This window comes from Nicotiana tomentosiformis, chromosome 11, assembly GCF_000390325.3.
Source record: "Nicotiana tomentosiformis chromosome 11, ASM39032v3, whole genome shotgun sequence".
In the NCBI taxonomy this organism is placed as follows: Eukaryota; Viridiplantae; Streptophyta; class Magnoliopsida; order Solanales; family Solanaceae; genus Nicotiana; species Nicotiana tomentosiformis.
Window position 1 is genome coordinate 109,100,334 of NC_090822.1, and position 14,526 is coordinate 109,114,859.

At 41.6% G+C, this 14,526-nt stretch overlaps 1 pseudogene; it reads right to left on the reverse strand.

The window, feature by feature from the left end:
• Window positions 1-733: 733 nt before the first annotated feature.
• Window positions 734-2,856, reverse strand: LOC138900823 (uncharacterized; annotated as a pseudogene).
• Between the last annotated feature and the right edge of the window lie 11,670 nt (window positions 2,857-14,526).

The window sequence follows — 14,526 nt, forward strand, 5'->3', positions numbered from 1 at the left end:
CGGTTTCGCGAACGCGAAGACCAGTTTCCCCCGGGCCGGCTTTCCCTTCCGCGAACACGAAGCCTCGATCGCGAACGCGAAGCCTTTCCCTTCGATCCTTCGCGAACGCGTGCCCCTGGTCGCGAACGCGAAGCAAAAAATGTCCATTCCGAATTTCCTCTTCGCGAATGCGAAACACCCCTCGCGAACGCGATGAAGGAAACCAGATACATGCATCAGAAAAATTCAGCAGCTGTTTAAGTCCAAATTTTGATCCGTTAACCATAAGAAACTCACCCGAGCCCCCCCGTGACCTCAACCAAATACACCAACAAGTCCTAAAGCATTATACGAACTTAGTCGAAATCTCAAATCACATCAAACAATGCTAAAATCGCAAATCACACCCCAATTTAAGCTTAACGAAACTAACGAATTCCAACTTCTACATTCGATGCCGGAACCTATCAATTCAAATATGATTGATCTCAAATTTTGCACACAAGTCATAAATGACATAACAACAACAACAACAACCCAGTAAAATCCCACCAGTGGGGTCTGGGAAAAGGAGTATACGCAGACCTTACCCCTATCCCAGAGGGGGTAAAGAGGCTGTTTCCGGGAGACCCTCGGCTCAGAGACAATAGATATGTGACAACAAAACTCAAAAAAATAATCAACAACGTGAGAGACAACAAATAAATGGAAAAACAGTAACATAAATATTATGCAAAAGTGTGAAACACAACATAAATCGCTAGCAGCACTAGACAAAACACTATCATACTCGTCGGTACAAAGATGGAAATCGGGACAAAGAGGAAAACCGCTCGACTACCCTTTAACCTACAACCCTAATGCTCGATCTCCACACCTTCCTATCAAGAGCCATGTCCTCGGAAATCTGGAGCCGCGCCATATTCTGTCTGATCACCTCACCCCAATACTTCTTGGGCCGCCCTCTACCTCTTCTCGTACCTGTCAAAACTAACTGCTCACACCTCCTAACCGGGGTATCTAGGCTTTTCCTCTGCACGTGTCCGAACCATCTAAGTCGCGCTTCCCGTATCTTGTCATCCACCGGAGCCACGCCCACCCTCTCCCGAATATCTTCATTCCTAATCTTATCCAGCCTAGTGTGCCCACACATCCATCTTAACATCCTCATTTTTGCTACTTTCATCTTCTGGATATGTGAATTCTTGACTGGCCAACACTCAGTCCCATACAACATGGCCGATCTAACCACCGCTCGATAGAACTTACCTTTGAGTTTCGGTGGCACATTCTTGTCACACGGGACTCCAGACGCTAACCTCCATTTCATTCACCCCCACCTCACCCTAATACGGTGCGTAACATCCCCGTCGATCTCCCCATCTACCTGGATAATTGACCCTAAGTACTTAAAACTTTCTCTCTAGAGGATGACCTGTGAGTCAAGCCTGACTTCCACATCCGCTTCCCCCGTCACGTCACAAAACTTACATTCCACATATTCCGTCTTAGTCCTACTTAACTTGAAACCTTTAGACTCCAGGTTCTACCTCCATACCTCCAGTCTCCCATTGACGCTGCCTCGCATCTCATCAATCAGAACTATATCATCAGCGAAAACATACACCATGTCACCTCTCCTTGGATATGGTGTGTCAGTGCGTCCATCGCCAGGGCAAATAAGAACGGGCTGAGCACAGATCCTTGGTGTAACCCCATAACCACCGGGAAAGGCTCTGAGTCACCTCTCACAGTCCTAACCCGAGTCATAGCTCCATCATACATATCCTTTATCGCCCTAATATAAGCCACCGGCACATCTTTCACCTCCAGACACCTCCAAAGGTCATCCCTGGGGACCTTGTCATACGTCTTCTCTAGGTCAATAAACACCATATGCAAATCCCTCTTCTTATCCCTATATTGTTCCACCAACCTCCTGATAAGGTGGATAGCTTCCGTAGTAGAATGACCCGGCATGAACCCGAACTGGTTTTCCGATATAGACACCGCCCTTCTTATCCTCCCTTCCACCACCCTCTCCCAAACTTTCATGGTATGACTTAGTAACTTGATACCCCTATAGTTATTACAATTCTGAATATCACCTTTGTTCTTGTACACTAGAACCATTGTACTCCACCGCCACTCATCAGGCATCCTCTTCGTCCTGAAGATAATATTAAACAACCTAGTCAGCCACTCCAAGCCTGCTCTACCCGCATATCTCCAAAACTCTACTGGAATCTCGTCTGGTCCGGTCGCTTCGCCCCGACTCATCTTACCCATCGCACGCACGACCTCCTCAACCTTAATATGCCTACAATACCTAAAGTCGCGGTGGCTCTCGGAGTGCCCCAATTTCCCTAACACGATGTTTCCATCCCTCTCTTCATTCAGAAGTTTATGAAATTACGACTGCCATCTTTTCCTAATCTGGGCCTCTTCCATCAATACTCGATCATCCTCATCTTTGATGCACCTCACTTGATCCAGGTTGCGAGCATTCTTCTCTCTCGCTTTGGCCAACCGAAATAACTTCTTGTCCCCACCTTTGCCCCCAAGTTCCTCATACAGCCGACCAAATGCAGCAGTCTTAGCCTCTGTGACCACTAATTTCGCTTCCTTCCTAGCCTCCTTATATATTTCTCTGTTCGCTCTCCTCTGATCCTCGTCGGTGCTCTATAATAACTTAATGTAAGCCGCTTTCTTGGCTTCCACTTTACCTTGGACCACGTCATTCCACCACCAGTCGCCTCGGTGCCCGCCAGAGTAACCTTTCGAAACTCCCAACACCTCTCTCGTTGCCTCCCTTATACAGTCTGATGTCGCCGTCCACATAGCACTAGCATCCCCACCACTCTTCCAGGCACCCATAGTTGTCAACCGCTCCTCCAACTCCCACACATTATCCTTAGACAAAGCTCCTCACCTGATCCTCGACTGACCCCGTACAAACCTCTTCTTCCTCTTCATCAAGATACCGACGTCCATCACCAGGAGCCTATGTTGAGTTGCGAGGTTCTCACTCGGGATCACATTGCAATCCTCGCACAACCCCCTATCGCACCTCCTGAGGAGGAGATAGTCAATCTGAGTCTTAGCCACCATACTCTGGAAAGTAACCAAATGTTCCTCCCTCTTCGAAAACATAGAGTTCACGATCACCAACTCAAAAGCTCTAGCGAAATCCAACAGTGAGGTACCACCCCCATTCCTATCACCAAAGTCGAAGCCACCGTGCACCTCACCATAGCCACCAGCAGATGACCCAATATGACCATTGAAATCCCTTCCTATGAATAGCTTCTCCGTAGGCGGAATACCCTGCACCACCTCATCCAGCACCTCCCAGAACGCCTTTTAACCTCATTGTCCAAGCCTGTTTGTGGCGCGTAAGCGCTAATGACATTTCGAGTGCTCCCTCCAACTACTACTTTAATCACCATCAATATATCATTCACCCACCTAACCTCTACCACCGACTCTCTGAGCTCCCTATCCACCAAAATGCCCACTCTGTTCTTGCCCTTCACGACTCCGGAGAACCACAATTTATACCTGTCTACATTCCTCGCCTTCGATCCTACCCATCTAGTCTCCTGCACACACGCTATATTGACCCTCCTCTTCTAGAGAATCTTCGCCAACTCTATAGACTTACCCGTCAATATCCCTATATTCCACGATCCAATTCTCAACCTACGGGCGACCTTATACCCTTTACCCCTTCTGGGCCCCGTCCCACCCCCTGACCCTTGCCCTCTCCCTCTCCCCCCACCCGACCTCCCCGAGGACATGACCCTATTCTGTCATTACAAACCACAGTCTCTATACTTACGAAGGTCTAAAAATGAAAAAGAAAAAAAAACACCACACAGAATAACAAAAGGAGCAAATAAAAACTACAAGCCCATTACTAGACTAACTAGACTAGTACGAAATACTATGGCAACAAAGTAATTAACATAGGAGATAGAGAAACAGGAGGCGGGAGGTACCAATTCCCGCGAATAGAACCTGGAACTTTCGACTTGGTATACTCTCGATGCTGTGGAACCCGGCGTATAGCTACTGCTCTACTGCTTGTGCGTTTGCACCTCCCTACCGCCGCCAAACAGCCACAAAAGTGATACCTGCAAAACACACAAACACCCACGGAACCAAGGGACCGTGGTTTAAAGAAATCGCAGTTTATGAACAAATTCGCCGAAACCAGAGCAAGAGACCGGAGAGGAGTTCTTGAATGCGTAAATGAATCGCAGTGCAAAAAAACAATTCCTTGGACTTTTATTTTTCAGATCCCAAAAGAAAGCAAACCAATCTTCACAAATCCCTACTATATGGCCGTAAGCTCACACCGAAAACACAAATGCGTAAAAGCTAAAAGCCCAACATAAATGACATAATAGAGCTATAAAAAATTTTAGAACTGGATTCCGACTCCGATATCAAAAAGTCAACTCCCCGATCAAACTTTCAAACTTAAATTTATATTTTAGCCATTTCAAGCCTAATTTAGCTACGGACTTTCAAATAATTTTTTGGACACGCTCCTAAGTCCAAAATCACCATATGGGGCTATTGGAATCATCAAAACTCTATTCCGGGGTCGTTTACACATAAGTCAATATCCTGTCAACCTTTTCAACTTAAGTTTTCAACCTTAAGACTAAGTGTCTCAATTTATTCTGAAATCTCTCCAGACTCGAACTGACTACCCCGACAAGTCACAATACAGCTATAAAGTACATAATAAGGAGTAAATGGGGGAATGGGACTACAACTCTCAAAATGACTGGCTAGGTCGTTACAATTATAAAAGCTGACTTATTGAATGTGGTTCTGGACTTCTTTGGAGGTGCTACTATGCCAAAGTTCATGACTAGTGGTTGCTTAGTCCTTCTATCAAAAGTTGAATTTCCTAACTCCTTTATAGAATACAGACTAATTATCCTCAACAACTTACTGAACAAGATCATATCCAAAGTTATTAGTTCTAGACTTGCTCTTATCCTTCCTAGAATAATTTCTGCAGATCAGTCTGATTTTGTGAAAGGAAGAAGCATATTAGAAAATATAATGTTGGCACAGGAAATTGTTCATGGAATTAAAAAACCTAACATTGGCTCTAATGTGATCATCAAGTTTGACATGACCAAAGCTTATGATAGAGTTTCCTGGGGATTTACATGTATAATGCTGGGAAGGATGGGTTTTAATGAGATGATCATTGACATGATATGGAGAATAATTTTAAACAACTAGTATTCTGTCATCATAAATGGTACTAGATGTGGATTCTTTCACTCCACTAGGGGGCTAAAACAAGGTGACCCATTAGCCCCCTCTATGTTTATCATTGGAGCTGAATTACTATCCAGACTGCTCAACAACCTGTCCCATGATTAGTTTTTCAATGGTTTCTATATGGAGAAGAGAGGTCCACAAATCAATCATTTAAGCTTTGCTGATGATATCATCATCTTCACATCTGGCACCAGGAGTTCTCTAAAGAAAATCATGCAGATCCTCAGTAAATATGAGGAAACTTCTGGTCAACAGATCAATAAACAAAAGAGTCACTTCATGACCTCTCTATCTGCCTTCAATTCTACTGTCAAAAGAATTCAGCAAGTAACAGATTTCAGCAAGAAAGAGTCTCCAATCACCTATCTAGGTTGTCCTCTCTACACTAGTAGAATGAGAATTGTGTACTACAATTCCATTGTAGCCAAAGTTGTTGGTAGGATCAAAGGATGGCAAAGTAGAGTTCTCTCATATGGAGGAAAAGCTACATTGATTAAATATGTACTATAGTCTATGCCCATTCATCTTCTTTCAGCACTCTCCCCTCCCAAAACTATCTTGAAGCAGATTGAAAAACGGGCTGCTAATTTCTTCTGGGGCATGGAAAAATACAGGAACAAATATCATTGGTCATCTTGGCATAAGCTATCATTTCCTATGGTTGAAGGAGGAATTGGTTTTAGAATAATGAAAGATGTCTATCAATCAATGAGATTCAAATAGTGGTGGATATTTAGAACTAAGACCTCTCTCTGGAGAAACTTTCTTAGAGCTAAATACTGCCAAATATGACACCCAATTTCTAAGAAATGGGACACAGGACAATCATAAACTTGGAAGAAGATGATGACCAACAAAAAAAAAGTAGAGAAATATATTCAATGGAGGTTGCACTTTGGAAATTGTAGCTTTTGGTGGGATAACTGGTTGGGTACAGTGCACTTGCTAATTACAGAAGTGAAGGGGGTAGACCAGGAAAAATTACAGTTGCCCATTTCTGGGAAAATGGATAGTGGAACCTTCAAAAGTTGAACAAAAATGCTCCAGCTCATATGATTCATCATGCAAACTCTCATCCACTATATGCTACAGTCCCAAGATCAACCAATTTGGACACCTACAGTGACAAGGCAATTCACTTGTGCTTCTGCATGGGAAGTGATAAGGAACAAGAAGCAACCCAACTTCACCAACAAAGTGACCTGGCACAAAAGGACCGCATTCAAGTGGTCCTTTTGCTTGTGGAGGGACCTCAAAAATAAGTTGCTAACAAATGACAAGGTAATATCATTTGGTAACCCCACTGTTACCAGATGTGTATGTTGTATCAGACCTGCAGCTGAAATAATTGATCATATTTTTAGTAGAGGCAACTTTGCAACATTTGTCTGGAAGAAATATGGAGGGCCAGCTGGAATCAAAACTGAAAATATGCCACTAAGACTGCTTCTTATGAACTGGTGGCTACAGAAAAGATGAGGTTCAGAAGGTAATCCCAGATACAGTTCCTATCATCATTTGTTGGAACTTGTGGAAGAATAGATGCTCTGCAAAGTATGGAGGAAATAAGTCTTCTATAAATAGAGCCCCTTTTCCCATTAATTCTGACATTCACCTGTTGCTTCATGCAACTTACCCTGCTATTAGATGGCCTAAAATATGGGTGGATCTTTATTCTATCATTGAGGATATCAAGCATTGCACTACCACTCAACAGGTTGTTTGGACTAAACCAAATTCCAATTTTGTTAAAGTCAACTCTAATGGTAGTGCACTGACTAATCCAGGAAAGATAGGTGGTGGGGCCATCATTAGAAATCACCTAGGGGAGTTTCTTCAGAAACAGAAGCTGCTTGTTCTTTTGTGTAGGTTCTCTAAGACACTTCTAGCAATCCAATGTTATGAAAAGTGTTGTACTTTGATCCTCTCACACCTAATAGTCACCCAACCCATATACTTTAACCTACCACACCTACATCCACCAGTACACTACTCCAACAATAACACGCAGCCTTCATTTCATCCTCATCCCTTCCAGTCTTATAAGTTCAACTACAAAAGTAGTAGAGACCATTTCCTTCTTCCAGACTCCCCCCTTCCCTTATTTTTAAAAACCCCTTACAGAATCCAAAGAAAAATGCAAACATATAGCCATCACCACAAAAACATTTTTTTTAATAACTTTGCTTCATTTTTTGCAGGTACAATCCACTATGGTATACTCAATCATTTGACTTACACTCAGTGTCTGGTATTAGCAATCTCAAGGCTCATCCTACTGAGTGTTAGTCAAAGGTTCACAATATTCCATAAACCTCGTGCAATTTGGAAGAGAGGATTCTATAGCATCTATCTGCATAAGAAACTATCTCATCCTACCAACTATAACTCCACTAGACAAGCCTTTAGATGCCACAAGAACCTGAGATCAACACTCCATACTCATACACACAGGAACAACAACAACAACAACAATGGTCATAGAATACAATAATCCTCCTATACTGTCAGCAATGCCACATCCATTCATTGGAAGCAAGACAATGGTGCCCCTTTACTACTAATCTGTTTGTCGATTTTTGCAGGTACAATCAATAGGTCCATATCACTGATGCAGTTCCAAGGTATGGTATTAGCATCCTAGATGCTCAATCTATTAGAAATACATCAGTCTTTTAGGGTCTGTCTTGGTAATCCTTCCAATGCCACACACATATTTGGGTACAACAGGTCCACTCTCAGGCTTCAAATGTTAGGGACTCATAAGAACACAACTAGGGGCTCAAACCTTGGCCATCATACCACTATTATTACCAGAGTTCAGCTCCAGAAGTCTACATACTGCATCAATCTATCTTACATTGGAGAATGAAGTGTCTGGTTTCTACACTAATTATCATCTGTTACAAGTCCATTTCCTCTCCACTATTTTCTGGATAAAGACACCAAGGATAAGCTCAATCTCTTCTGTCAGTTGCATTCTTCAGAGGCAGCAAGATCAATCAACTACAAAGATTTCAGTCATCACTGTCTTCAAATTGGCTTTCTTTGCTCTCATTGTCAAAGCTAAATTGAAGACAGATTGTACCATACACATCTGGGTTTTGTCATGTTTCAAAGGGAGAATATATTTACCTTCTTGATGTAGGTTCTTTTGTTTCTGGAAGATGTATTCCCAAACTGCTTACATAATTGCCTTGGAATCAATTATTTGTATAGTTGACCTAGATTCATTTCACACTGTTTTTGTATACCCAATTGTCTGCCAACTATGGATAGGCAATTGGCATTTCATTATAGGTCTAACTTCACTCATTGTACATGATTCAATTGATTGTCTCTTTTGGATAATCAATTGTTTATCCACCATATATTTGGAGGTAAGGTCAATGTCCCCCTCCTTTGTTGTTCTAGTTGTTATTTTATTTATAAAAACTACTTCTAGGCACAAGGCTTAGTGGATTTGACCAAAAAACAACCCCTTTGATCTGCTTACAGGAACCTCTAGTAGACAGTGGTAAAATGGATAGATACATAAGAAAACTAGGCATGAATCATGGTCTTTTCAACTGATCAAACAAAATATGGATACTCTAGACTACTGAAGTGGATGTTACTATAATCCAAGTGTCACGGCCCAAATTTCCCTCCATGGGATATCGTGATGACATCTAGTCTCTAAGACTAGGTAAGCCTAACACTTACTGAATTAATAGAAGAATTTAACCAATAATTAATAATGATAAAATAGAACCTTATTACACAACTTACAATTCCCATAATCGGTAGTACAAGTCATAAGCTCTAATGAGTTTACTAGGAAAATCCCTAAATATAACTGTTTGAAATGGAAGTTAAACAGTACAAATACAAAATCAGAGGGTGACTCCAAGGCATGCGAATGCGACAACAGGTTTACCTTTAGTCTCCACAGCTCGACCAGCCAGCTAATAATCAACAACAACCATGGCACCTGGATCTGCACAAAAATGTGCAGAAGCGTAGTATGAGTACACCACAGCGGTAACCAGTAAGTATCAAGACTAACCTCGGTGAAGTAGTGACGAGGGACAGTCAAGACACCTACCGGACTAAATATCCTAAACAAGTGTGAAGGTGAACTAGCAGAGAAACAATATTAATATAAAGCTAAGCAGGACAAGAAACACAAAACAATACTTGCAATGATACACTAATAACAATAATATTTAACGGGAAGCAGTCAAGTAGTAATACCGTAGAGTAAGATGGACACAATCTAAGTCAAGTGAAACCAAATAAAGGAAACCCAGCAACAACTCAATAAGAACAACCGCTTTCTCATCATATATGTTCGAGCATTTCCACGAGGTACCAGACCTCAAAATCACAGCTCACGGATCCCAATTCTTGAACCCTAATCATTTGGCATCTTGTGTCCACATTCTAATTCATAACCACATGGATGACTCACGTGCCAAGAGAACAACTCTCACGCAGAAGGCAAATAGACGAGAGTACATACAACGGTCAACAACGTCAGGAATCCTCTTCTTAAATCGATAGGGCGATTTAACTACGTGTATGCTTGTGCAAGTGTGCTACCACAGTTCAAGTCAACCGATAGGAGTAGAGACAATGAATGGCACATGAGAAACGATCACCACAAAATGTACAGAGTACTAAAAGCAGCAATGAAGTTGAAACAACGACTAGCACAACAAAGTTAGCTACACAGAACCAAACAAATAATGTAACACGGAGCAAGACAATTAATAGTATGCTAAGAAAACAATAAACAAATACAAGTGCACAGAAAAAGGGGAAATGAAAATAGAGCCCTCCCAAGGTACCGTCTCATAGTTTCAAATCGTAAATGAATCACAACGGCACAGCAGAAACCTCGTGCAAACAATAATAACTGCACGGCAGAAACCTCGTCCCACAATAACATTCGCATGATAGAAACCTCATGCCACAATAACATTCGCACGGCAGAAACCTCGTGCCACAACAATATTCGCACGGCGGTAACCTTGTGCCACAATAACATCCGCACGGCCGAAACCTCGTGCCACAATAACATCCGCACGGCCGAAACCTCGTGCCACAATAACTTCCGTACGGCAGTAACCTCGTGCCACAATAACATCCGCACGACAGAAACCTCATGCCATAATAACATCCGCACGGCAGAAACCTCGTGCCACACAACACTGAATACCACAACAATAACAATAATAACACAAGCGTACAACAAGTAATTCAACTCAGGAACTCCAAAACACAAAAAGATGGAAGAACGAACTCACAAGGAAAGACACAACAGGAGATAATGATACAACATAGCAATAGCTCAACAAGGAAGAGTTAATGTGTAGCAATGATCCCACATAAGTACAATTCAACGATAATAGGGATAACATGAATCAATGACTTCAATTAAGGGTAAGTCAACAATGATAAGGAATAACAAATCTTCACTTGGGGTGGAGCAATTACGGAAGAGATTCAGCAAATTCAATTAAGGATAAGCATATTATGAAAAAGATAATAATAACTTCAATCAAGGATAAACAATTACGAGAAGGATAGCATAGCACTAAAAGAGGCAACAATTTCAGTCAAGGCACATAAGAGTTTAATCGGCAATAAGGGTAAAACATGGAGCAATTAATTCCAATTAAGACACATAAAGGGTGAATTTAGTAAATGGGGGATTTAACATAACAAAACAACTTCATATCTAATGAACATAAGAACCTAAGGGCCCTAAACGATCAAATTTCCACAAATAAGCCCGAGCACGTACTCGTCACCTCGCGTACGCGGACTTCACATGACACAATTATCACCAAAGACTCAAATCCTAAGGGGTAGTTTCTCCCACACAACGTTAGGGAATATACATACCTCGAAGAAAATAGACCGTTACTCTAAAAGACCTGCTCGAGTGAAAAATCTTCGGACGGCTCAAATCTAGCCAAAATAACTTTAATTCATAAATAAAACTCATAGAAAACAATTCTGAATAATAAAGCTTCAATCTTTAACAAGATCTAAAAGTCGAACTCCGAGCCTGCACCTTGGAAAACGATAAAATTTACAAAACCCGAACACCCATTCCGATACGAGTTCAACCATACCATAGTTATAAATTTCCGACATCAATTCATCCTTTAAATCATCAATTTATATTTTGAAAGATTTCTTCAAAAATTTCCATTTTTCTCAACCCAAAACACTAATTATAAGATAAAAATAAAGATGGAATCATGGAATATAATAAAATATGGGTAAAAAATACTTACCCCAATGATTGGCTTGAAAAACCTACGGAGAATCTCTCAAAACCAAGGTCTACAACTCAAAATATGGTGAAAATAGCCAAACCCTCGACTTATATAATTCTGCCCAGAACTTCCGCATTTGCGGACAAGGAAGCGCAACTGCGCTCTCGCATTTGCGAGAAAATGTTTGCATCCGCGAACTCAACTGGACAGCCCAGTGGCCGCACCTGCGCAAAAGAAAGCCGCACATGCGACTCCGCAAAAGCGCCCAAGCAGCTGCAGAAACGGACATCTTCGCATTTGCGATCGCTGGGCCGCAAAAGCGGCCATCGCACCTGCGTCAATTACTCCGCAAAAGCGAAGTTCCCCCAAGGCCTCAACATCGCAGAAGCGACAAAAACTTTGCATAAGCGACTCCGCATCTGCAATCAAACCTCCGCAGATGCGGATACACCAGAACACTGCCCAGCACCAAGATTGACCAAAATTGCCAAAACGATCTGAACCTCATCCAAAACTCATCCGAGCTACTTGAAACCCCGTCCGAATATACCATCAAGTCCCATAACATAACGCGGACCTACTCGGGGACTCAAATCATATCAAGCAACGTCGGAACTACGAATCACACCATGAATCGAACTTATGAAATTTCGAATATTCTAACTTCTAAAACTAGTGCTGAAACATATAAAAACAACCTGGAATGACGTCAAATTTTGCATGCAAATTCCAAATGACATAACGGAGCTAATCCAATGCTCAGAATAGCATTTCGAATCAGATAGCACCAAAGTCAACTCTCGGTCAAACGTAAGGTTGGCAAGTAGGCCGATCCAGTCCCGGGACCGGCCCGGGACCGCGGGCCAAACGGGCCAGGACCATTAAGATCGGATTTAATGGTCCTGGGCCGGTCTCGTGGGCTGGTCCTATGCTTTGGGCCCGCCAGGACCGGGACCATTTGGCCCGCCAGGGCTCGGGACCGAACCGGTCCTTTCGCGGGCCAAACGGTTCCAACGTTCAACTTAAAAAAAAAAATAGCCGTTTAAAATATATATATATATATATATATATATATATATATATATATATATATATATATATATATATATATATATATATATGTATGTGTGTGTGTGTGTGTGTGTGTGTGTGTGTATTTTTTTTAATTAGTTATATATGTGTGTATGTATTTTTTTAATTACTTATAATAATATAATAATATAACCCCTTTATTCTCCATTACTTCTTGTCCCCTTTATATAATATATAATAAAATAACCCCTTTATTCTCCATTACTCCTTGTCCCCTTTATATAATAAAATAACCCCTTTATTCTTCATTACTTTTTGTCCCCTATATATAATAATATAATAATATAATAAGATAACCCATATTTAATTTTTTTTTTAAATCTGGTGGGCCCACTTAGCCCATTTAGCCCGCGGGCCGGGACCGTTTAGCCCGGGACCAAACGGGCCCGGTCCCGGGCCGGTCTCTACAAAAAGACCGTTTAGTCTGTGCCCGTTTAATTTGGGACCGGCCCGGAACCGGGCCCGAGACCGTTTGGCCCGGCCCGTTTGGCCCGTTTAGGCCCGGGACCGGCCCACTTGTCACCCATAGTCAAACCCCTCAACCTCCCAAAACTTTAACTTTCCAATTTTTCGCCGAAATGCTTCAAGTTACCCTATGGACCTCCAAATCCAAATCAGGACGCACGCATAAGTCCAAAATCGCCATAAGAGGCTATTGAAACCGTAAAAATCCCATTCCGGAGTTATTTACACAAAATTCAAATTCCGGTCAACTCTTACCGCTTAAGCTTCTAAAATAAGAATCCTTCTTCCAAATTGACCCCGAATCATCCCAAAACTAAACTCGGCCGTACATGAAAGTTATAACATATAATACGAAACTTTTCGAGACCTTATGCCTCCGAACGGGACTTTAATTCTTAAAATGACCGGTCTGGTTGTTACACCAAGATAAGGAGCAACATGTCCTAATTAGTGCAAAACATTTCGACCACCCTTCTATCTTCTTAGTAGTTATCTATGCTAAATGCACTGAGGAAAGTAGAAGAGAGATATGGAAAGACCTGAAGAATATATCCAATAACATTCAAGGAGCTTGGGGTGTCATTGGCGACTTTAATGTTAGCACCTCCAATGAAGAAAAAAAGGGGTAGAAGCTACAAATTGGAGGAAAGCCTAGACTTCATTGAATGCCTTAATGAGTGTGGTCTTCAAGATGCAAGTTTCTTAGGATCAATATATACATAGTGTGATAACAGAGACCCTCACATAACTATCTAGAAGAGACTGGATAGACTTGTCTACAATAGTACATGGTTTGATACTATCTCCAGTACTTCAGTTACTCACCTGTCAAGAGCCTGCTCAGGCCATGCCCCTATTTTTGTCAAAATGAGTAAATGAGGTTACCAACCATATCAAATATTTCAAATTCCTTAATTTTTGGACTGAACACCAAGACTATATCCAGTACTTCAATAGAAGAAACTGGATAGACTTGTCTACAATAGTGCATGGTTTGATACTATCTCCAGTACTTTAGTTACTCACCTGTCAAGAGCCTGCTCAGGCATGCCTCTCTTCTTGTCAAAATGAGTAATGAGGTTACCAACCATATCAAATATTTCAAATTCCTTAATTTTTGGACTGAAACCAAGACTATATCAAGACAGTGAAGGATGCTTGGGAAGAGGAAGTGTATGGGAACCCTCTGTATACACTCCATCAGAAAATCAAACATGTGTGTAAAGCTCTTAGTGTATGGTCCAGATAGGTATTTGGTGATATCTATGGGAACCCTCTGTATCAAGATAGTGAAGGATGCTTAGGAAGAGGAAGTGTATGGGAATCCTTTGTATACACTCTATCAGAAAATCAAACGTGTGTGTAAAGCTCTTAGTGTGTGGTTCAGATAGGTATTTGGTGATATCTA